The 26,928-nt window shown below is 32.5% G+C and overlaps 2 long non-coding RNA genes across 3 annotated transcripts; both read right to left on the reverse strand.

Moving 5' to 3' along the window:
* Positions 1-16,201: 16,201 nt before the first annotated feature.
* Positions 16,202-18,749, reverse strand: LOC105332035 (uncharacterized). Its single transcript, XR_900714.4, has 2 exons — positions 17,377-18,749; positions 16,202-16,346 (listed from the first exon to the last, which is right to left on the reverse strand). It is a non-coding gene; the product is annotated as an uncharacterized lncRNA (long non-coding RNA).
* A 1,178-nt stretch (positions 18,750-19,927) lies between these two features.
* LOC105332034 (uncharacterized) lies at positions 19,928-26,520 on the reverse strand. 2 transcript variants are annotated; one of them, XR_010712413.1, is made up of 5 exons: positions 26,098-26,520; positions 25,424-25,951; positions 22,220-22,387; positions 21,121-21,494; positions 19,928-20,056 (listed from the first exon to the last, which is right to left on the reverse strand). It is a non-coding gene; the product is annotated as an uncharacterized lncRNA (long non-coding RNA). The 2 variants fall into 2 exon arrangements; XR_010712412.1 differs by lacking the exon at positions 22,220-22,387 and having other exon boundaries at positions 26,098-26,515.
* Between the last annotated feature and the right edge of the window lie 408 nt (positions 26,521-26,928).

The following is a 26,928-nucleotide window of genomic DNA, read 5'->3' on the forward strand; positions in this document are numbered from 1 at the left end:
ATGCATAAACTGAAAATACTACTGTTTTATAGATTTCTCATTGTTCTTCACCCTGTATATATAAATGTAGGACTCCAGAGTGTGATAGCACTCTAAAGCCCGGTGGTCACACCAAAGTCCGATGGTCTGCGCTAAACCCCGATGGTTTAGCATGCGAAAGTCCGATGGTCCGCGTGCAGTCGCTAAAGTCTGATGGTTCTAATTGTTCCCATAAAAACACAAATATTGTTTCCGTAATATATATAATTTGTCTGTATGCTTCACGATAAATTACAGTGGGCTTGTTACATGTACTTTAGAATAAAATGCATTCAAATTGAAGTGAAAATAAATAGGATAAATTCAGATTATGGTAATAACTATTTCAACTATTTCAACTATTTCAGCTTCTCTCCCAAGTTCTCAACACATTTTTTCTAGATTTGATCGTCATCGACTAATTCAAAGCACGTTTTAAAATTGTGAGAATTAGTAGTACACGATATGCATTTAATTTCGTTTTTGCAGTCCTCTACCGTTAATTCCTATTCACAATATTATGACTAATGCTACGCCTTTTATTTACTTTTTTGCATCTCGCGTTAAACGGAAAAAAATATCCGGACTGGCATCGTTTGTCTCTCTTTTTTCCTTCACTTTGTCAAAATATATCATGAATCGATCGTCCGGATAGCCTGTCGCTCCTATCTTGTGGTTTTGAATTGCTAGTTCGACGTTTTCCATTACGTCGTCATGACGTGACATCACAGACAGTGTTATTCCGTCACCATCGGACTTTGGCGTCCGACCGTTTGACTTTGGAGTCTATATATATATATATATATATATATATATATATATATATATATATATATATATATATATATATATATATATATTAATAGAATCATTCATTATTACGAGTGTGGGATAGTGAAATTCCACCGAGGGGACAAGATTCACTGTCTAGGACGAGGCTTTGCCGAGTCCTAGACCGTGAATCTTGGCCCCGAGGTGGAATTTCACTATCCCACACGAGTTTATAATGAATGATTATTTTTCTCGCATTATATTAGCTTAAAAAATGATGTTTGACAACTTTCTGTTATGACGTTCAAAAGATTACTTTCGTTTATCCCTCCGCATGCTTCAAATAGTGCAAGTTAAATGAAAGCATACGACAGTTTTTTCAATTAAAATATGAAAAATTGTAATTAATTATGCAACACAATTACTTAATGGATAATCTCAATGCACAATTGTGCATTTCCCTACCATCAGACAACATTTGTTTACGTTTTAAAACGGCGTAGTAATACACAGTGTAACACAGAAAAATCTCACACTGCTGTCTCACACCGGACAAACCGATCTCACACCGGTGATAATGCGAGAAAAAAAAATAATAATATATATATATATATATATATATATATATATATATATATATATATATATATATATATATATATATATATATATATATATATCCAAATCACAAAAGTATTTTCTCAGTGTCCGGTAAAAATATAATAAAAGAAAAAAAGCAACACTAACTGCAAAACATAAGCGCTTTCATTGTTAAAAATCTTCAGACGTTTTACAGTCGTTAAAACTATATCTATATATATATATATATAATCCAAAATGAGTAAAGTTAATCCACACAAGTATTAAATAATAAAAAATAACAGAAAGCCGATTCAAAACTCTACCGGTTTCATTATAATCTTCAGGAGTTTTGAACAATCACCATAGATACATAAGTACATACATTTCAAATGATCATTGTGACGTCATATAACATCAAGTATATGTTGCGCTTTTCAGAGTTCATTATGACGTCATAGTATAAGCGTTTTGTAATAGTACGGGAAAAACATATAATATATTCAAATATTCTATAATTGTACAAGAAAAATATAAAATATATTCAAACATTCATAATTATAATGCATTCAGTTTTGGTTTATATAATGAAATGAAATGTTTTTCTTTTGTTTCACGCTCTTTTTCGGTTGTTATTTTATAAAATTTATAGATAGGACACACTGTAAAGTTGGGAAAAATGTTCTTGGCACAGTTTCTGAGATGTCCGCTAACAGCCGTGCACTGGTATTTTGTTTCACGAATTTGTTGTCGGTGGACGGTCATTCGATGTCTGAGGGTATCCCCGGTTTGACCAATATAGTTTTCTCCACATCCTGCACATGTTATGACGTAGATTAGATTAGAACTTTCACATGTAATAGAGGAATGTATATTAAAATTTCTGCCGTTTTTGAACTCGAACTGGTGGCCTTCTTGTAGGTAAGGGCAGGTGGCACATCTTGGCTTCTGGCATTTACGGACATCTGGTGTTTCTTCGATATTTTCAAATTTGGCACGGGTTAAAATCTTTTTCAGAGACGGACTTTGTCGTTTACTTTTAATGATCTGAAATTTGTTTAAGACTTCTTTCATTTTTTTGTCACGTTCTAAAAGTTGAAGGTTGCTTTTTATAATTTGGTAAAACTCTTGATTTTTCGGGTTGTGTGTTGAAACGTATGGAATAACACATTTTTCTGATTTATCTTTTATCTGTAGTAGTTCATTTCTATCATGGCATGTGGCTTTTTTTTATTCCATGTTCCACTAGTGATTTGGGGTAGTTCCTTTGTTGTAGCAGGTAGCGTAGTTCACTTAGTCTGGAATTTAGAAGATTTTTGTCCGATATTATAGTACAAAGGCGCCTGGCTAAATTATAAGGTATTTTGTTCTTAATGTGTTTTGGATGGCACGAATCATAAACAAGGTATTGTTTGGTGTCCGTAGGTTTATAATACACTGGCGTCGGAAGCAAATTGAAAGTGGGGGGGCTAAACTAATCCTCAGAAATATTGAGAAAAAAGTAATTCCCAAAATCATGGAAATCCTAATCCGTGGGGGGGGGGGGGGGGGGGGGGGGGGGGGGGGGGGGGGGGAGTATACTATACTTCCAAAAAAAAAAATTAACTTACCCAAATTTTTTCCCCAAAATCATGAACTTCCTAATCCGGGGGGGGGGGGGGGGGGCAGCTAGTATGCTTCTGAATCCAACTTCTCAATAACAATAATCTTTCCTGCGAGGAAAAAGTGGGGGGGGGGGGGGCTGAACCCTCTATCCTGCTATGTTTCTAATCGTTAGGTATAACTTTGCAAAAAAAGTGTGGGGGGGGGGGGCTAGGCCCCTCCTAGCCCCCCGGTTCCGACGCCTATGGAATATATATCAGTAATAATTTTTTCCTCTCTTTTTATGATCATAACATCAAGAAATGGGAGTTTTTGTTCGCTACAGTCCATTGTAAATTTCAAATGGTTGTTTAAATTGTTTAAAATATTGTAAAACTTATTTAATTCATCCTTGGTTTTAGTCCAAATTATAAAACAGTCGTCCTAAAATCTTTTCCATGATTGTTGTATGAAAGTTTTAAATTCAACACTAAATTGGTCCTCCAGGTTTTTATATAGCTTTTCCTCCAGAAATCCTAGCATAGGTTGGGGCAACTTTAGTTCCCATAGCTGTTCCAAGTTTTTGTTTATATGTTATCCCATCAAAATTCATGAAATTGTGTTCCAGAATGAATTTTAAACTTTGTAAAATGAAAGGCTTGGTGAAACGGTCATGGAGTAGGTCTGGAAATTTGTCGATCCAGTGTTCAATAGCTTCTAGTCCGAGTTCATGTGGGATGTTAGAATAGAGGTTGGTCACATCAAATGATACTAGAGTGGCATCTGGTTGAACGTTCTAAGGATTGGAATTTAAAAAATCAACGGTATCTCTAATATAGCTTTTAACTTTGGACACGTACGGTTTTAATAATAAATCCAATAAATTGCTGATCCTATGCGTCTCACAAGATGGTCCTGCAACTATGGGTCGCAGTTTTAAATCCTCAGGTTTTGAAACACATACATATGAAGAGAATGATTCTTTACACAAGTTGTTGATAATCTGACTTTTATGAACCTTCGGTAATCCGTAAAAGTTGCTTGTCTTAACATCAAAAGATAACAAGTAATGTATTTCCTTTTTTGTTAGTTCTTGTCCATATTCCTCTATAATTTTACTTAGTTTGTTCATAACATTTTTAGACTGGTGATTGGCTTGTTTTTCATAGTAAAGTTCATTTTCTAATATGGAAAGACACAGGTGCTTATAATGATCCCTGTCCATTATAATTACTGCATTGCCTTTGTCAGCTTCTTTTATGATAATATTTTTGTCCTTCTTTAAGTTTTCAATAGCCTCCCAGTCTGATCTTCCTGTATTATCAAATGGTTTTTTTCTATCAACACTGTCCTTAGGAAATTTGGAGATATAATCAATGAATTTATCAAGGTTCTGGTTTCTATCTCGAGGGGGAACGAAATTGCTGGGGTTTGAAACGATGGATTCATCAATGCATTCCTCGTCTAGGAAAAACTCTTGAAATGGAATTCTTGGTCTTCTGCTGTAGGAATTACCAAATCCCTTGAATGTGTTGATTGTAGGTCTGTTTTGATCTTTTGAATTGCGATTTTGACCGTTATTAAAGTTGATTCTATTGGGGTAATTTTCAGAGCTGTTTCTCGAAGAAATTTGGTAATTCCTACAGCAGAAGACCAAGAATTCCATTTCATGAAAGGCCTCATCGGTATGTAAGTCATCAAAGCAAATTTCCAATTGCTAAGAGTTCTTTTTTAGAGTTCGGCCCAAGGCAACACCAAATTACGTAGCGAAAAAAAGTTCAACTTCTGCTAATCAAGGAGACGTTAAAGTTATAAACTTGTCTGATGAAACACTTACAGAAAAACAAATTGAAGTTCTTGAAAAGGGGCTTAAATTTACCCCGACCCCACGTAGAAATAATACAGAGGAAATGACAAACGACATTGAAGCATTTTGTAGAAGATTAAGATTAGCAGAGTTTTTCCTAGACGAGGAATGCATTGATGAATCCATCGTTTCAAACCCCAGCAATTTCGTTCCCCCTCGAGATAGAAACCAGAACCTTGATAAATTCATTGATTATATCTCCAAATTTCCTAAGGACAGTGTTGATATAGTGTTGTATATCCGGTATATCGCTATTTAGAATATGCTACATTTCTAAAAATGTAATAAATAAATAATATAATAAGTAATATATTAATTAATGATATGAAATATTTGAAATATGTAAGGACATAAATCAAACGGCATCCATACATTCTGAAAAGGCCATTGTTATTGTTGTTACATGGACCCATTTTTTATTCTGGCGATCATTTCATTTCGATGAAATTAAATACAATTTAAATTGTATGCTCCACTTTTACTTATTATAACATGGCCTAAATACGAATGGAGTTTTAACCAAATTGTTAATGTGTCTTCATTCCCTGCCATATCATAGAGCATGTGGGTGACGGAGTTAGGTTCATAAGATATAATAGGCACGCGTGATAAACGTCGTATTCAGAGGGCATATTTGAATAAAAATAAAAAATATTTTTGTTAATAATTTTATAAATCATATTGTTTCAGATTATATTTAGTGGTTGCAAATGATAAAATCAACCAAAAATAATTTACAGAGAAACGCGGGAGGTTTTCTGCTTATGGTGACGGAGTTTGGGTACTCGGGGATAACGCTTTTTTATAAAGCGCTTCGCGGTTTATAAAGCGTAAACTGCCCCAAATTAAATTCATTCCTCAAGTAAAATAAGAAAACACGAAAAACGTTCAATATAGCTTAAGGTAGCTCGCGGGTTTACCTGCTTGTGAGAAAACCTACCTTGAAAATTTGTCCACGTGATCCATAGGTTTTATAGTTTTATTTCTAAAATTTATTTAAGAGTCGTCTGCGCGGTAATAATGTTATTGTGTTTCAAATACAGTGTCATTGATAAAATCAAGCAACGCCATTTCAATGAAATATATAGTAAAATGCACATTTTAACCGAGAAACGCATTACAAAACTATGCTCCAAACTTTTAAACGATTCAGACGAAATTAATCATACTCAACACAAAAACAGAGGAGATAATTATGAATCAATTCATAAAAAAATATCAGTATGTGTTCCCGGCCAATTTTTGGCAAAAAAACTTTAAAGATTTAAAAGATTTCTGAAAACCTTACATTTTCATTACGACGTTAGCCTGACGTCATCATTTCCTTACTTCTTAGAACACCAAAATTGAAATGCATTTATTGACAAGACTAGCTGTTTAACACAGTTTAGAACATGTAAATGCTTATTAGACATTATTGTGAATGTTATCAAATGCAATTAATGTAAGGTTGTAAAGATACAGAAAATTGCTATTTTTGTTTTAATGAAACTCTGAGTCTATCAATGCAAAAATAAAATGCCAGGCAACTACTGACATTATAAGTAAGTAATCGAATAAAACAGTTATCTCAAGCCAAAAGAAATTTAAGAGTTTAATTGGTAGTACAAATTACGGAAGTTATAATTGTAAAAAAAAAAAGCAAGGTTAATGCATACATTCTATTTTAAAACATGACTTTAAATGGAAGAATTCTAACGCACACTCATTCTTTATCTTTATAAAACAAAATGTGACAATGTATGTGACATCTTTAAATTTTCAGCACTTGATATGATAAATCTTTGTATAAAAAGTCATATACCGCATATAAGCTTTTAAAAATATTTTCTTTTATACTTCTAAATATCTCATTTGTCATTTAAAATAAAATTATGAGTTTACTATGATGGTCAACTCTTTACGTCGATACCTATTGTGACGTCAGCAAACCCGCGACCTACGTTAAGGTCAAGATCTAGTAAATGATTCCAGACTGTGTTTTTGGTGCTAAAACCATTATGACGTCATAATTGACTTGATGAATCTTTTCCCGTATTTTACGGCTTTCAAGGAATTATGTAGAAAATAAAACAATATTTGGATATTCTATATATTATCATGGGAAAAGTAATCCCGGTACCTATATTCAATTTGACATCATTTTAAAGAGGAGGTAAAGAGCTTGTTTAATGCCGTTTTTGGAGAGATTGTAGGCATTCTAGATATATTTCATTTGTCAAAATTGGACAAAACTCTGAGATTTGTTACTTTTATCCATCATATTTCACAGAAAATGGTTGTTTAAAACATGATTTTTCATTGTGTTTACCCAAAGTTTAAGCCCCGGTACACCCTATAAAACAAAGATATTATTATGAAGCATCATAAAAAGAATTTATATCTTGAATTTCATAAACCTGTAGGCATTTTTCATTTACTAGATCTTGACCTTAAGCGCTTTCATTTTAAAATCTTCAGAAGCTATATAATGGTAACATAGTAACGTGACGTCAAAAAACTTGAACGTTGAACGGCAATGTCTATTATGACGTCATAGCTAGATTTAGCGGAAAAAATGTAATATGTAACATAGTAGATAATGTACAATTCAATACATTATTATTACAGACCGTTCAATTTGGGTTTAAAAATACGGATGAAATGGTTTTCTTTTTCTCTTCTTTGAACATACTGTCACTCAACAGTTTGTAAAATGGAAATATTTTAAACTGTTTATTGCCGCAAGTATCTAAATGCTCACTAAAGCGGTATCTGTCGATATCCCGGGGTGTTTATGTGTTGTTTATGCACACGCACACGGGCCCGAAGTGGATTGCTTGTTTCCCCAATATAGTACTCGTTGCAGCCTGGACATGTTATTACATATAAAACATTCTTGGTGTCACACGACATGTCCGTCTTTACGATGAATTCTTTTCCGCTGTAGTCTTACTTAGATCCCTCTGTAATATGGTCACAGGTCCTGCATCGTGGGTTTCTACACTTAGTACCGTTGGATTTTATTGTGTTTATATATATATATATATATATATATATATATATATATATATATATATATATATATATATATATATATATATATATATATATATATATATATATATATATATATATATATATATATTAAGAAAGGCATTGGTAGCTAATGAAATTAATTAAGTAATTGTATTGAATAACATTAGACTTGCAAAAACAGTTATATTAACAACAATAGTATAATATATATATTATATCTTCATACTATATTATATGAATTAATGTAATTGTTAAAAAATAGTAGCGGGCTAGAAGTAGCCTGCTATTATGAGCTAGCTATTCTTATTTCTAGTAGCCAGTTACTAGCATCTAACTTTTTACCTATCTTATTTACTTTGGTATTCCATGTAGATCTATGCTCGTGGAATTAATTCACTTTAGTCTGTACTAGGATATTATTGCCGCATATTTTCCTAATTCATTCGATATTCAGAAATATCTCTTGATTAAGACGATTTTCATTCAATAGTCCCTTTAAAACGCCACTCTAGCTTGTCCAAACTACAGATCAAGTTTACACTTTTTTAGTGTCTGGTTGACATATTTTCGAGAAAATTTATTTTTTATATTCCAATTTCTTAATGTTCGGGTTCGTTATCGGGCTCGGTGTGTATTGAATAAACGAGGAAGGTATGTAGTAAGTAATAATATCGTGCATTACTTGGACCATTCCTTTTATTGTTTCTAACAAACAAATAAGTTCTGTGAAATAGTGTCAAGCATTGTGTTGTAAATTTAATCGGCAGGTTTTTTTGTTGTTGTATTATTACAATCGGGTTCGTTATCGGGTTGGTCTGTTGGGGGTACAGAAGACGGTAAGAAATGATATTCTGCATAACAGTGCATTGTTTTCATAAATTTCTACAAACCGGTAGGGGACGTGTATTGCTTATGCAATACTCTCGGATGCTTGTTTATATAGCGTTTTGACAAACACAAGCTTGTTTTATGGTTGTGAAAGGATTTCTATATAATGCAACAGAACAAAAATAGTTTATCAGACACAGTATGCCTTTCTTTTTTGTTTATTCCAAATCCATTTAATGTCAACATATTTTTGATAAATAAATCATTTGGGGTCGTTCTTTAGACAGTTGTCTGGTATAAACAACAAAACGGGTTTATGTCTGTGCTATATCGTTTTAGTTGTTACATATCCTTTATTCACATGCTTTCTAAGATCAAAATTAAAAGATATACGAGGAAATCAATTTAAATGAATCATTTTTTAATGAAAATAAAACAGTCGGATACAAGTAATTATGCCAGTGCCGTGGTGGCATTGTTGCATCCGCTTAAAATGCAATTTCGTAAAACAAAATCCATATAAACCAAATGATAGACCATGGTTTAGAGAGTATATGACCACTTTTGTTTTAAAATGTGTCTCGTCCGACAGTTTATTAATTCAGAAAATTTAGGCTCCCGTTAAAGGGAAAAAAGAGGGTAAAAAACATGAACAAGACGTGCATCTAAATGTTTTCCTTAAAATATGTCACAACATTACAGTGAATCCTTTGAATGTGTTCTATTATTAACTCGTACATAAAATGAAATGCATCAACTCTTCACTATTAAGACATAAATCAACTTGAAGTTGGGAATCTACAGTTTCAAACTGTTGCATTTAACACAAACACACCCCCAAACACACCCAACAAGAAACAATGTATCTCCTCCGCAACAAGTTGCACGAAGGGATAAAACTAAAAACATCTATTATAATATCATACAATTTGTCCATTATGAAATAATACAAAGGAAATTTTATTTAGAATTTGGCGATATTAAGTGAATGGTTTTCAGCATACACTGTGACTGTAGCTTTTTGACAAAAGTAAAAGAGAGATTTTTGCCGACAGCATTTGACCACAAAATAATAGGAAACAAATTTTATTCAACATAGTTATTACATCAAAACAATAACGATATTTCAAAAATCATATACACAATGTACCACATGAGAAAGAGACATATCAGTGGACAAACCTGTTGTTGGTAAGGGAATAGGAGACTGGTTGTCAGTATCCGACGATTTTTTCCCATGTATACCAAATGTATATTTGGTTGCAAAAATAATTTACACTCAAGTTTTTATGTTATACAGAAGAACAAATTTATTTAATAAGATTTATATTCGGGAGCATCATGCAAGAAAAAATCCCCATACAGCTTAAACAGCTTTGGGATTAAATTGGGACAGAAGACAATTTGGTCCACAATACACATTGATTAAATGGTGACTATTTGTATATGTGTAAATTGCATCCAAGTTTTATGTTTTTAACAATATTAGCACTTGCCTTTAACCGAGGAAACTGTCTTCCAACAGCAAACCGTAAATGATGTTGAAAGGAAAGTGCCCTACATGGTTCTAGTTTAATTTGTTTGTTGGGTGAAGTAGCACAGCAGTTCGTTTGTTTTATAAGCCGGGTATGTCTATAAAACTATTTACCTTGCTTATGTTACTCGTATACGTCTTAAAAATTCAAACTCCGCCTTGTTAGGTAGCTCACACAGTACTTGAGATAATGTGTTTTCTAAAAATATTTTTCTATACATTTACATTTCATACTGCATTTATGCATTAAGCAATGAATTCAATATTTATTTGTTTTATACGATATAAAATGGTTTGTGCAGTTTACGCTTTATAAACCGAGAAGCATTCATCACAGTTTAGCATGGACTTTGTGTTTGATTTGTGATTTGGATAGAGGATATATAGAAAATAATACATACCCTTTTCCATATCACAGCTTGTATCAGCCCGAGACTCCAATATCAGCCCGAGGGTTGATATTGGTCGAGGGAAAAGGGTATCTATTATTATATTTATTACATACTTAGTAATATATTTAAAAAGAAAACCCATCAACTTGAACAAATTGATTATTCATATCATTTGAAAAAAGTATGGACATGTACACGTATTTAATAAAAATATGAGTTCTTGTTTTAACAAACATGAAGCTACAGGACGGAATTTCATCAGGTTTTAAAAGTTTACTGCTTTAAAACATTTGCTAGCATTTGAAATTTTCAACTGCACTTAAAAATGTCGACTGTAACTGGAAATGTTTTATTTTTCGTCTGTAAACATGCAAAAATGCCGAAGCAAAAAAAGGCAGAGGAGTTCCGCAAGGGGTGTGATACGGATCCGTATCAGCCCTGGAGGGCTGATAACCTGTATCAGCCCCGGAGGCCAATACGGATTTTGTGATGTCATCTGTATCACATGTGCAAGAAACCTGTATTTATTACTAAGTATGTAATAAAACGCAATATTTTGACATCGACAAGGAAAATAAAAACTAGATGCTGTCATTAGACAGTAATACCCACACCAAGTGTTTGCCCCTAAATAACACTGTTTTGTACCAGTTTAATTAAAAATGAAGGCCACATGCAAACTCCGGTAATACATTTAAAAATTATAATTTTCATAACTGAAAGATGAGATCCCTTCCCATATGATAATATACATGGGCAGCACTTTATGTGCAATTTGGGGTTGAACTGTTTGCAGTGAATTTTCAGTTAATCAATAATCTTAACATTTCATGTCATAGAAAGTATAACGGTCTACATATTTATTACAAACAAAATTGAAAATAAATTATGCCCCCTCCCCGTGGCGGTTGCCGGTTTTAGATTTGCTTCTGTGTGCCTACATTATCGTGTGCACAGATTTAAAGAAGGGGTGGGAGTGAGGGGTCCAGACCCCCCCCCCCCCCCCCCCATATGAAAATTCATTTATATCATTTGTAAAATTACCAAAAATACACCTTGGACCCCAATGCTCTTACAGACATGTAAACGCTCTAACCCATTGCGCTTCAATGTTAAATAACATTATTGGGGGGGGGGGGGGGTAAATATTTAATTAATATTTAATATACTTTATTGTTTATCTCAATAGGAAGTATACATCGATCACAATATGCAGGTGTCATGCACCACCTTAAAGCTGTTATTTACCTAATAAAATAGTGCAAGTGGATTTGAAGAATAGGTCATAAAAGTACATGCATGTACAAATAACTGATATTTGTCTGAAGTTACGTACACAAAACAGGTCTGCAGGTCTCATTAGCGGGTACTAGTTTTACCCAGCTCTTCGATAAGATGGGTTCACGTGTATACATACATGTCTGTGTTTTCCATATGCAGAAAAGGATTAGTTAAGATCAGCTAAAGGAATTTATTATTGTGTTTTAATTGGATTATCATTATGATGTTGACCAATATAGGTAAGCATAATACATATGTGGTAGCAGTAGCACAATATAATGAGATTCCAGCTAACATACATAAGTTCTACTTTCACTTTCTAAATGTGATCTTTTGACAGCATACTGTATCATCATCTTTTAATATTTAAATAAGCTTATCATTGTTACCTATCCTATCGCATTTGTAAAGTTTCTGTCATTTAAGTTGCAAAAGTTATTTTTTTCATTTAATTGTCAGACTAGCACTATTGAGTTGACCCCATCTTGACCAACAATATCTTATTAAATTTGTGTATTACATGTAAGTAAGTGTAGACACTTATCATTTTTATATGAGTTATAATAGGAAGGAAGGAAGGAGTTTTTTTTCTTAATGTATTATAATGCATCAAATACAATGTAGGTCATGACCTTATGGGACTGTTCTGACAGCACGAAACAGGAATTACAAAATATCTTCTAACGTCATTATGATGCATCAAATGGTGTAAAGTACATTAATGACCCCCAGGTGTTGTCTTTAACCCCCCCCCCCCCACCTTTAAGAAATAGGAAATGATGATACACTGTATATTTTGTTAACTTCTGAGATTTGAGATCCTCATCCCTAAACCATATAATTTATTCTTGCTCTTTGTGTCATTGCGCGTAAAATTGTATATAGATTATGCCCCCTAAGTGAGACACCCTGACATTCTAGAACTAGAAATAATAAAGTATTTTATCTTATTCATATGTTACAGTAGTGTTTGATCCATGTGGGTAATTTCTAGCCTAATGATGTCACTGCATGCTTTGTTTAGGACTTTACAATTACCCCAAATAGGCGAAAACACATGCATATAACAATTTGTTGATAAATCTTAAACATTGAATTAAGCAATTTTCAAAATGTTAATGTGCATCAGGAGAGAAAAAGCAATCAAGAAATGATTTAAAATTTGCTACTGCACACATATAAGAATGTATTAAAAAGACTGAATCTTTAGAACCAGGTTAGAAAGGGGGGGAGTGAATGTGGAGTATAAACATTTATAATTTGAATCATTTATTGTTATTAATTTTAACTTGTCAATGAATACTAGTTATTGATCCCAAGGTAGAAATATGACCTCTGATCATATCTCAATAGATCATTTGTCAATTATTGCAAGGTGTAATGTAATTTTTTTAAGAATAACATTTTTTACCAGTTTATCAAAGTTTTTAGACACCCAAATTATATTTTGATTTTAATAGATCATTCGACAATTAAGGGGGGGAGCAGTTTATATTTGAGTTTGTTTGGGGGTGGGGGTTCCAAGTCATATATTTGACAATTTTTTTTAATGTAATTTCAAATAAGACTAAGCCATAATACAGTCATGAACATGAATAGTATAGAACAAAACACAAACTAACACATGTATATATACATAGGAAGTATTACAAAACATAGATGACTGATCTATATCTGGGTTCTTAAATTGAATCATATATCATGTACATATTATATTATTGTTTCTTTGTTCAAGGCATTTCATATATATATATATATATATATATATATATATATATATATATATATATATATATATATATATATATATATATATATATATATATATATATATATATATATATATATATATATATTGTTCTTCCTGAAATTATCAAATATCATTAAAAACACTGAGATCCCCTTAATCCAAAGATATTATTCCTCCTTAGGTCAAGGGCAAATCAGATCATTATGGCATGTAAGTCATGACCCTAAGGGGTCATCCTGACCCCCTTAGAATCAGAAATTGTCAATTATCTTTAAATTATTGATGTTTGATGATCCTATCTCTATTTAATCTTTATTATTAAGTCTCCCGAATGAAATTTTGAGACTTATTGTTTTTGTATGGTTCTTAAGACATGTATTATTATTCTTCGTCTTCTTCTTTTTCTTCTTTCCCGCTCTGAACTTGTGTCTCAGAGATGGCTGAACAGAATTGTTCAAAACTCTAGGACATGATAGGCCTGCATATCTAGTTGTACATCCTGGTTTGATTTTTCTCATTTTGGGTTAGACAACCACTTTTCGGGGGGGGGGGGGGGGGGGTCAAAAGGGTGTGGGGTCTAACATTGACCTTGTAGGAAGAATCGTAGACTCTATTGTAAATGGTAACTTGAAAACGGACAAAGATAATAATATAGGGTTTTAATATTCATATACTGACTGTTACTGGCAATATATAGGGTTTATTAGATCTGACCCCCGGGGTCATCCCCACCCCCCAGGAATTTGAAATTACCATATATCTCAGAAACTGTTATAATCATGACCCCTAAACCATATATATTCATGCTTCTGACGTCAAGGGGCATCAAATGTTATGTAGGTCATGGGCTCTGTGGGTGGTCCTGACCCCCTCAAACAGAAAGTCCTTTAATATCTTCAAAACAGTTGAGATCCCCACCCTTAAACCATATATATTCTTGTTCCTTGTGTCAAGGGGCATCAAACAGTGTGTAGGTCATGGGCCCCGGGGTTGGTCATGACCCCCCTCGAACAGGAAGTACACGAATATCTCGAAAACGGTTGAGATCCCCACCCCTTAACCATATATATTCTTGATCCTTAAAGGGCATCAAAAGGTATGTAGGTAATGGGCCTCAGGGTTAAATTTAATTTTTCAAAACCGTAATGCACATCTATGGAACGGTTGCTATCATATCCCAAGATATGATGTGTCTATCCATTAAATCATAAAAGGAGTTCTAGGATCTATGTTTTTTTGAAGTGATAAACGTCAATTTTCTGCTACTATTTGACTCCCTGGATGAAATTTAAATTTTTAAAACCTTACTACACATCTATAGAACAGTCCCTATCATATCCCAAGATATGATGTGTCTATCCATTAAATCATAAGAGGAGCTCTTGGATCTATGTTTTTGTTTTTAGTGATAAACGTCAATTTTCTGCTACTATTTGACTCCCTGGATGAAATTTAAATTTTTAAAACCTTATTGCACATCTATAGGACAACCCCAATTATATCCCAAGAGATGACGTAGCTACTCCAAAAGTTGTAAGAGGAGTTCTGGGAACCATACTTTTTTTTACAAAAAAACGTCATGTTTTGTTGCCCACTGATCCCCTTAATAAAAAAAAAATTCTGGAACCTGATCACACCTCAATATGACACCCCCAATCATATTCTAGAAGATCATTTGGCTACTGCCCAAAAAAAATGACGTTTTTGAAACCGGTTTTTTTGTAAAAAAAAAAAACAAAACAAACAAACAAAACGTCATTTTTCAGCCATTAAATGACCCCAGGACAAAATTGAAATTTCGAAACCTTATTGCGCATCTATAGGATACCTTAAAAGATATTCCAAAAGATGATTTGTCTACTGTTGAAAATGTAGGAGGAGTTCGAGGAAGAAGGTTTTTTGTGAAAAACGTCATTTTTTACCAATTATTTGACCCCCAGGACTAACAGAGAATTTTTGAAACCTTTTTACAAAACAACATGATACCCCAAATCAAACTCCAAGAGTTCAGTTTGCTGGTTTATAAGATGTAAGAGCAGTTTGAGAAAGTAAAACGTGACAGACGGACGGACGGGACAGGGTAACAACAATATACCCGAACTTTCTTTAGAAAGTGCGGGTATAATTATATTGATATTTATTGATTAAGATAATGCACGTAACAGTGACCATTACAATGATCAAAACAGCAGACAAGAAACATGTCATGTGTTTCTTATCAAATAAAAGATTAAATATTTTCGCTTTTTCTTTACTCACATGGTAGAATTAACGTTTGCTAATTTCATACATGTTTTCTTAAACGCATCATATATTCTATTACTCTTTAGATTCGAGCAAACTCATAATATGAGATAGAAGCTTTTTGTCTTCTTCATGTTTCTGCAGTCATAAATCTATCTATATTAAAGGGATATTTTTTATGCATTTATTCGACTTTATTATTTTGTATCGGTTATAATTTCTTGACAATTATTACATGTTCCATCAATGAAAGACATATAATTTAATATAAACTCGTTTTCAATCCTTTCCTTTAGAAACTATTTGTATTAATATACATTTTTTTAAACCAAAGCGACTTTAAAATCGGATCAAAGATCCGTATTTTAATAAAAATAAGTGTTTATTTTCTCCAAATATACGATTAATTTGTACATCATATCGTAACTTCTACAATCAATACATCTGGTCGGTGATTTCCCTCCAATATACAAGTATATGCATCTGAAAAACAAGGGAGTTTGAAGTCAACATCAATAGTTTTGCATTGTGTACAATATATTTACAAGCTTTAACCACTATATCATCACAATGTAATGGATCTATACAGTTTAAAGTTTTTTTTGATTAAGAGAAGTATAAAATTTCTCTTTAACAGAATTTCTGTATACCTTTTTGTATACTTTTCATGCAGAAATTGTTCTAACTTAACGATCATTAAAAAATTGTAGCGCTCGGTATTTATGGTAACGCTTATTTTCCTTCGCTCTTCTTATTCATGCTTTTTAGTTGATGGTAAGTTACTCTTGTTGCTAATAATACATATTCTCAGAACAATAAGAAGTAAATTTCGAAAAGGGTAAAAGAAAGTCGTCCAGTTAACAAATTTTTCATTGCGTGGTGGGTGGATGGGTTGGTAGCGATAAGATGCTTTAAAAATGAGAAGAAAAACAATTAACTACCATTTTTTTCACTGCCAGCAAAAAAGTCGAGAGGAGGTTTGTTTTAAAAATCTATTTTCTATGTGTGAAAATGAGAAGAAAGAACGTCGCTGTTGTTTATTTTTTATTTAGTGTAATTACATAACAAAACTTGGAAATAAAATGTTTATGCATGCTTTGACATGAAAAAGCTGAAAAAAACCTTCTCAAACTATTTTAACTCGCTCATTAATTTTTCTTACGTTCCGCTCATGAATAAAGAATATGTTATGTTACGACTTTATGTAACCTTGAACACAATGAAAACTGAGACAAATATTAATCAACAATTCAGTGTTTATTTGCTTTTAAAATGTTTTAATAAAAGGTTGTTGAAGCAAACATAACTATAAATAACCATAATTTATAATGAATGATAATATTGACACTTAATTTGTTCTAGCCTCTGTTAAATATGCCATACTGACTTTATTTGGCGATTAAGTTCTGAAATGAAATGACGATCTGGCCTTATCTTTTTTTTATTCATCATTTAAAATAAATCAATTTTACTATGTGTTTGAGACTGACTGAAACTAAATGCGAATATTTACCTTTCGAATAGTTTATAAGAATTTAAGGTTTGTTGGCTTTCGGTCTTTCTGTTGGACAATCCGGACTTTCCCAGTTTATCATCATATACTGTCCCCTCCCCGTCTCAGTGCAGGTAGCTCCGGAACAGCGGTCTCCATCCCGGCTAAAAAGACCTGGAATCGAATCTCCTGGAGCGAATAGTTCCCCCTGGTATTCACAGCCCTGGGGGCCAAGAGGGAACGGTAAAGTTACTGCGGATACTGAGTAGCAGTGAATCACAAGAATCACAAAAATAACGTAGGTTTTCATTTCTCCAGTATATTATGCAAGTCTTAAGCTGACTTTCCTTGTTGGTGTTATTTATAACATGTGCCGTCCACATGACTGACAGTTTTGAAAGCTTTTAGAATACGTCCTCTGTTATCATGAAGAGAACAGCAGCTGTTGGTCCAATAAATCTTACCGAGGTGAACATACTTTGATTAAAATATTAAAAATCGAAGACATTTTCGTCAATAACGTCTAATCAAAATATTTTTGCTGCATTAATGCGCAAAATACGTGTTTAATCTTATCGACATAACAATAGTGGGTAACGTGTCAAGCTTTAACATAATGTGACATAATCATAATTAATATAAAAAGTATTTCAAACAATCGGCACAAACAGATTCTCATTATATCTTTTGAACAAACAAAAATTTAACAAGTTAGTTTTTTAGGGTTATATATGTTTTAAAATTGCAAACAATTATAATCAAATTCTGTACCATTTTAATGAATTCAAGGAAAATGTGCCAGGATTAGAATTTTTTGTTGATCTAGTTTTCCTAATTTAGCTTATCAACAAAAGCTTTGGATGTTGTAGATGTTTAACAAACTATTTAGTTTTGTAAAGTTGTTTTAGCATATGTTTTAATTGCAAAACTTGCTAAATTAGACTTTTTAAAACACATGTGTAACATTTGACCATTTGCCAGAATTGTTCGCGTTTACATGGGAGATTGCGACCGTCGCTTTACAATTTACTGTTAATCTGATAATAATTTCGGTGGGTTTTTTTTGGCATATTTAGAGAGTGTCTTTCAGAGTAATATTAATGTTATTGATCGTTACAATCATTTGTATGCTAGTATGGCAGAGAATTTGATTACTAGTATTCTTTAAGAATTTGTTTATTTTTTAAGAATTTGATTATTCTTTTAAGAAAAGTAATCAGTTCACGTTATTTACAGTAACCTGAATATACTTGTATCGAGAGTATTATAGCATTCAACTTCAATGATTACATTTTATACATTTGTATTAAATGTTTTTCCAGCTCGCTCTTCAGCTGAAATAAAATTTTGTCAAAAAGCAAGAAAAGCTTTTTATTATGAACATTAAACACATGTACTCCCTGTATCCATTATTCAATTGTTTAATTAAATAGAATTCTTTTTTTATCTTCTTTTGCTCATAATTCGATTTTTCTTTTGACTTAATATATCTTTATTTGGAGAAAACGAATGTTCTTATGCGTGAATTAATATGCATCTATTTTGTTTGTTTGTGTGAGTAGCAGTGTGTCCATAAGCTTTTTTATTTAAAAATGTTTAATTTTTTTTCTAAAGGTTAAATAGTGCCTTGATTATTTAAGCTATCTTACATCATGAAGTTAAAAATTTTAATTCATTAAGCTTTAAGGGACACGACAGAAGTTACTTAGTATGCAATGGTGATATACCAAAGGCAATTAACTTTGTAAATTAATAAATTATAGACTGACATAAATATCAATATTCATACTCATTTCATACTATGCAAAACATGTTGCTGATAACTTCCATTTTGAGTCTGAGGCTGACAGCTAGACAGAGAGCGCCTCTGTCATCATCCATCAACATGTCACCATCTGCCGCCGTTTATGACTGGGACCGTGGCCAGGAGTCCTCAGAAGGAGGTAGGGAGTGCTGGTAATGTATGTTTATCATATTATACCTTTGTAAACCTTTGTAATGAATTGCTATGGAGTGCAATGATACATCCTATAGACCATTGTTTACCTATTGATGATTTTTTTATCACTCCTTTTTTACTGTTAACTGAAGACAAATAAACATACAGCTGGTACATCGAAGACACGCTGATTCTAATATTTTTATCTTCATTGGTACATGTATAATCTTAACCTTGTTGCCGAGTGACCATTGGTGCAACAATAAACTGAAAAAAATTTCAACCATGCAGCCAGATTGTGCATGAGTCAATAACTGACATCAGTTAAGCACGATGTGGATAAAATGACAACAGCTTGCTTCTTAAACTAGTCAAAAGCATCTTAAAAGGATGTACTGTTAATAACAAGGCCATCTAGGTGACATGCTAATTTGAGATGGTATTATGCTAGGTGTACAATGTGCATGCCGATAGGATAACTTTCAAACAATATTTGATTGTGCATGTATTAAGTCAATAATTTGTTAACCATCGAAATGTTGAAATAAAGAAATTGGTTTGTTCTAGTATTGATCACTTTGTTTATTCGTATTAGTGCAACAGTTTGCATTGCCCAAAATAATAATAAAACATATGATTAGAGATTTTATTGCCGTTTCGATGTTTGTTACCAGTACATGAAAAGAAGGGGTGTGGTAATTTTGGGCGTAGTTTCGTGATTTTTACTCATATCAGCTATGCGTTTCAAAAGCTCAGCAACTTCTGAAATAAGTAATATATACCCAAGTGAAAACAATGACATATACAAGTATCTTTTCATGATTTATTACTTATTAGTACTGTAATTAAGCAATTCTGTTTTCTCTGCTGGAAAAATTCTTTTACGTTTTTCTCAAATGCTATACACTAAATTAAAACAAAATTTGTTTTGCCTAAAATAAAACTGTCGAAAGGTATGAAATAAAACGCTTAAAACGCTTGCAATAGTTTATTTTAATAACAAAAAATTAACAATTTTACTGTTACTAATGAATATTGATGAAGTAAGAACTTAATCAAACTTATCGTGAAAATCCGCGGTAAATCAGATATTGTTATTGTTGGATAAATGAAATAGATAACACGGTGTGTATATGCCCAAAACAATTTATGCAGTAGATAAGACTTTTATACTTCTATGCTTAATGCAGTTGTTGGAAATATGACATCATGTATTTTTGTGTTTTGCGTTTGTCAATGACGATACCCTTATTCTTGCCCATTTTAAAGAGGCTAAAACTCATACGAATAAAAAAGCTCTAATGGGAAAGGACATATATATGCGTCATTGTTCCAGGATAGCATATACGTCCCTGATTGTTACACACTTTGTTTCTGTTATCATCAATTTATGTTATATAGGAGAAATTGTAATCGTCCCTCTTGACACGTCAATATTGCAGTTTGTATACTAGTCTAAATTAGATATCGATAAATTACGTAATAGATTTATATTCAAAAGGCCTGGCAGGAAAATGCATATTTCTCATTTATTAAATTTCTATACCCTTGTAACGCTAATGAATTCAGCATTGTTATTTACGGCATATTAGTAACTTTTGTTAGCAAACAAGAATATGCATTTTCACCTTATTTATAATTGACATATAACTTTATTTTTAATACGACGTTCTGTATATGTTTTGTTTATTTTATGCAAAACACAATGTTACAGTTATAGATTTGCAATATCTTTCAATAAATAATTTGAAATGTAAAACTTTTGACCAGAAACATTGCCAAGTCTGCACAGGGTGATGCTTGAAGCCGATAATGATCTCCCCTACCTTTATCCATACTTCCCCAACAGCCGGACGAGTCCCCGATCGAAATCACACCGCCTTCCATACAGGTGATGTCAGACACACAGTCCCCATTCTTCTCCTTTTTGATAACTCCAGGATCATAATATTTTCCATTGTATTCACACTTTCCTGATGGGAGCGGGGTGGGTACCGATGGAGATATTGAGCCTAGAATGATCTTTGGAGGAAGGACTCCTGCATTGCAGTAACAGATGATGAGGAACGTGGTAGAGAGAGTTGTCAGAATCTTTGCCATTGTCTTCCGGATCCCTGCTATCATCGTAGTTGAATTAATCATCTCCTTTTATTGCTTTGTGAAGAATCGTTGTAAAAAAGAGAAATACTTGTAACCCCGCCTTAAAAAAGATAAATGAGGCATCAGTGATTTGTGTCACATGTAATAATTAATTCAGCATGCCAACTAAGCTGATATCTTAAAAGTACTCCATCATCAAGCAGATTATGTGTAACAGAAAAAATTGTATTCTGAACAAAGATAAACATCTGTGTACATACTTTCTTCAAACGAAATAATTATTCCATATAATTAGCTTTAAACGGTTAGAAAAAAGTAATAGTATTACGTTGGAATAAATAGGTTCATACGTGGTGAGAATATTTTCAACCAATGAAAATAAGTATACTGTAAAGTACTTTGTGATAAAAATGAATCGGTCTGAGTTCTTTTATGCCGAAATATTAGTAAAAACAGTTTACCTAGATAAAATTAAACTATGGTGATTAATGTTGATATACAATTTGATAGTAAATATACCATTATTCATTCATTCATTCATTCATTCATTCATTGATACTTCGTTAAAATATTGCTGCTATATAATGTTGGTTGTCTTTCTTTGTTTTTCGGTTGTTTTTTTACTATTTGATACTTTCAAACATAGTTTTCTCTGATTTCAAGTGATTGTTTCTTTTTTTCGTATTTTGGTTTCTGTTTTATGACAAATTAAACAATTTTATCCACCATCAGTGTGCTCTTAATTGAAACCATTATTAGTATAAAGCAGATATAAATTCTGATTCTATGTTTTGTCACATCATTAGAATAGTGAAAGTTAATCACATCAATGAACTCTTCTCTCATTTAAGTCCAACACCCGGTCTCAGTTGGCGCTATTACCGACCCCATCCTTCTGGTTGGTGGGATGTGGCAGTTTAAATCTCGTCGTGTCTGGATCGGAAGACGCTAGCATTGCCTCCACTTCCTTTGAGTGATGCATTAATGGTTCTCCTGCCAATAAGTTGTATTTTTAAAGTACCTCAGGAGTAACAATTGGTATTTAATGTGTGAAATAGTAATAATTTACACAGATTTACTTGTTTCTCACATTGACACTCCATTCGTGCTATTGTGCATGACATCCCCTTTGTTGTAATGTTTCCTGTCCTATGTACACCTAGTCTATCGGAGAGGGTGTCGAGTCACTACCCCACCGCAAATTGGAAGGAGAAAATTATATCAGGAATTGGCATGGTTCCGGACGGCTTGTTTTTTTATTTACTTATTTTTTTTTTTTTAATAATTGCTATAGTTCTCGTTATTTATAAGTCAGGTATGTCAATAAAATACATATTCTTTCCTTTTGATTTGTGTCAAGATTACGTCTTGTATCCCTTCAAAATTCCGACTTCATCTTAACTGGTATTCACTTGGTTCATTTGTTCATAATTGTCCCTTTGGCTTTGTCAATTACAAGAGCTCAACTCTCTATGACAATAAAGTATTGAGTCAACATAAAAGGGCCATGTTAACCAAGTCGAAATTGAAGCATTCTGTGTGTTGTTTGATTATGATTCCATGCATGATATTAATAGTTTACTTCATAATATTATCTATTTATACCTTTGGTAATGTCTAGAAATTGTAAATTGTTATTAAGTTATTCTTTCATTCCCTCTATCAAACCAAAAGTCTAAAATAAAAGACAGGAAAACATAAATCCGTTGTTTAAAAGGATAAAACCAAACTAAAAGCTTATTAGATGTATTCCGATTGAATATTATTTTTTCAACATGTCGAAAAACAGAGGAGAGGGCAAAGAACAGACAGTCTATAACAAAAAGCCGAGCTGGGCAAAGATAGCAAGATTGCTTAAGCGCTAATCTATGACAAAAACACCCAGGCACTAAACTATGTTTATTTAATGTTATATATATATTGCAAATAATTAATTTTATTGCAAGATTACCACAACAAGTGCCATTTTATTTACACATTTATTTATCTTTTCAACGGCCAAAAATCAAAATGTTTTGTGGGAGGATGATTTACAAAAATGCAGGTCTCCTAGTTATCCTTGTTTTGTTTTTTGTCCTAAAATGCAACTCTTCGCGAATTGTAGGACCAAATTGCAAGGCGGGTTTGCTTCACTATACGAAATGAAAACAATAATGTAAAAATGTTAATGATTTAATATCTTTTTGAGCAATTGGTAAAAACTATTTAGTTCAAGTGATAAGAAATCATTCTGTGAATAATATGAGATGATTAAATACTCTTGGAAGTGATCAAATCTACCATAAAATCTTTCGGGCTTCATTGATCTTGATCACCATTCCAACGAACATGTCACATCATTCTGTAGGAATGGCTCCTTATTCCTTAAACAGGTCGGGTACACTACCTTATATGGATAGGATTATTCAACATATGACAGTATTTACTTCAAAAAGATTCTCCAATACATGGATGAGTCGCAAAGCATGACGGTCTACAACGTGTTTACGATTCATAAAACGCACGTGATTTTTGCCTGTTTAATACACAATATTTAAAGCAATATGAGCTGTATCTTTTAGAATTTTATTTTGCTTCAAAAACCTGCTAGTATGCTAGGTCTGCATTTAACTTAAACTTTTATGCTAAATAATATTTGAAAAAATCATTAATTTTTGTCAGTAGAAAGATTTCTCTTCTAAGGTGTATATAGCAGATTATTTTTTGTACTTGACGACAGTTATTCATTTTTACTTTAAGGCTTCTTAATGGCTTTTACCACAAAAATTAGGCTAACAGAAATTTAAAAACCATGACATTTTTGTCATTTTACTTGAAAATAACATTTTCGTAAAAAAAAAAAATTCAGCATGAAAATATCAGCTCATATTGCTTTAATTGCTTGCCGGAAAATATGTACACCTTGAGTTTTACTTTAGAAAGTTAACAGGAAAAGAAAAATACGTATCGATTACTTTGTTCCTTGCTCACATTAAAAATGTCATGTTTAGTTGATTAATTGTTGCTTCAAAAATCGATCAGAATCAAAAGACTGGCAAACATACGCATACATATACAAACAGATTTTGATAACGAAAAAATAGTTAATTGTTAATTGGGGACTATATCATAGTGCCCCAAAAGATTAATACAGGTAACTGTACATGTTATAACCTACGTTAATAGCCACGGTAACACAAATGCACAAATATACAAATACAGAAACACAAGCAATGTAGCATATAGCATTTGATACGTTAAGCATTCTGGCTCCGATTTCACAAAAAAAAAACTAAGGTCAAATCTTAGACTTGAACCTGAATTTTTTCTCAAATATTTGAGGTTTTTTTTCCTCAAATTTGAGTAAACTCAAATCTCTGCGTTTCACAAAAAAAAATCTTAGTCGTGTTTTTTGCTCAATTTGAGAAAAAAAACTTAAGTTACCTTCTTAGCAGACTTAAGGTAAGGTTTGCACTTACAGGGAGATATCTCACATTTTCATTGTGACGTAACACCAACTACCCTTTTTCATCTTTGACGTCAAAATTTATATGAGGTCATAATTGATTTAAGTTTTTTTTTTATTTATTTCGTGGAGTTTTGTAGGTTAAATGAAAGAATCTCAAGAGTTAAGAATTTTATCAATTTCCACAAAAACGAAGTCCGCATCATATTGTTTTGAATTGTGTTTTAGAAAGTTCAGATTAAACATATTTTAAGATACGTTTTTCCTGAAGTCTGTAGGCTTGTAAGTTTTTTAAATAAGATGTTTTCGTTTACAAAATAGTAGGCAAAATTAAGACTTTTGTTGCATTATTTTCTATCTTTAGATAGTTCATCGGAAATTAATAAAAATGAATCTTGATATAAAAAGCATGAATACTAGTTACCCCCATAAAAGTCATATATAAAATGTATATATTTTCACGAAATTGTTTACATATCATCAACATGAAAATTGAAATCATGAACTTTGACCTAATGTAGTTATAAAACGGCACGGGCAAAATTATTTGAATTTCATGAGAAAATGCAAGCCGCAAACCTTACCTTGTTGCTGAGTGACCATTGGTGCAACAATCCACTCAAAATAATTGCAACCATGCAGCCAGACTGTATGTGGGTCAATTACTGACAACGACAACAGTTAAGCACGATGTGGATGAAACAGCTTGCTTCTTGAACTAGTCAAAAGCATCTAAGTAGATTTACTGTTGATAACAAGGACATCTAGGTGACATGCTTATTTGAGAGGGTAATATTCTAGGTGTAAGTATATCTGCATGCAGATATGATCAGTTTCAAACAATATTTGACATGTATATGTATGAACTCAATAATATGTTAACCAATAAATGTTGAAAAATTTGTAATGTTCTTAAATAGATGACTTCGCTTATTTGTATTGGTGCAACGGTTTACATCGCCGAAAAATAGTAAGAAAACAGATCGTTCAGACAGTTTATTGCCGTGTCTGTGTTTATTACCAGTACATGGGAGGAGGTGGTGTGGTAATTTTCGGTGTTGTTTCGTGACGTTTATACATTTCAGCTATTCGTTTTAAATACTCAGAAACTTCTGAAATGAGTAAAATACTGTGAGACAATCATAATTATATTTTTTTAAGATACTTATTTTACGTTTATCTCATAAAACAGAACATCAACTTTTTAATGCAACGTTTTGTATAATTTATGTAAATATGCCGATGATGATCGCCCTACCTTTATCCATTCTTTCCAAACAGTCCCCGATCGAAATCACACCGCCTTCCAAACAGGTGACGTCAGACACACAGTCACCATTCTTCTCCTTTTCGATAACTCCAGGGTCATAATATTTTCCATTGTATTCACACTTCCCTGATGGGGGCGGGGTGGGTACCGGTGGAGATACTGAGCTTTCATCGATCTTTGGAGGAAGGACTGCTGCATTGCAGTAACATATGATAAGAACTGTGGAAAACAGAGTGGTCAGTTGAATCTTTGCCATTGTCTTACGGATCCCTGGTGTCATCGTAGTTGAATTAATCATCTTTTTATATTGCTTTGCGAAAGATCGTTAAAAATAAGAAAAATCCTTGTAACTCCGCCTTGATAAAGGAAAACTAGGAATCAATGGTTGCTGTCACATGTTATAATTAATTCAGCATGTCGTCTCAGCTGTTATCTTGAAAATACTCAATCTTCAAACAGATTATGTGTAACAGAAACTATATTCTCAACCAAAAAAGGTGAATTATTATGTACACTACTTTCAAACAGAATAATTGATTCATTCAATCAGCTTTACACGATAAAAAAAAATTGTAGTCTTATTTTGGAATAAATAGGTTTATACATGGTGAGACATATGTATTTTAGTTGTTTAAAACTTTCAGACGTTTATACTACTAAGTCAACAAATGAAAATAAGTATGCTGTCAGGTACCTTGTTATAAGTATGAATCAGTCTGATTTGAACATATTTTATTGCATTTTATATTACAATAAGATTGGGCACAAGTTATAAAAACTTAATTCACCCTCTCCCTTAAATCAGTCAATGTGTTAGTT

The sequence above is a fragment of the Magallana gigas genome, chromosome 3 (genome assembly GCF_963853765.1).
Source record: "Magallana gigas chromosome 3, xbMagGiga1.1, whole genome shotgun sequence".
NCBI classification, from domain to species: Eukaryota; Metazoa; Mollusca; class Bivalvia; order Ostreida; family Ostreidae; genus Magallana; species Magallana gigas.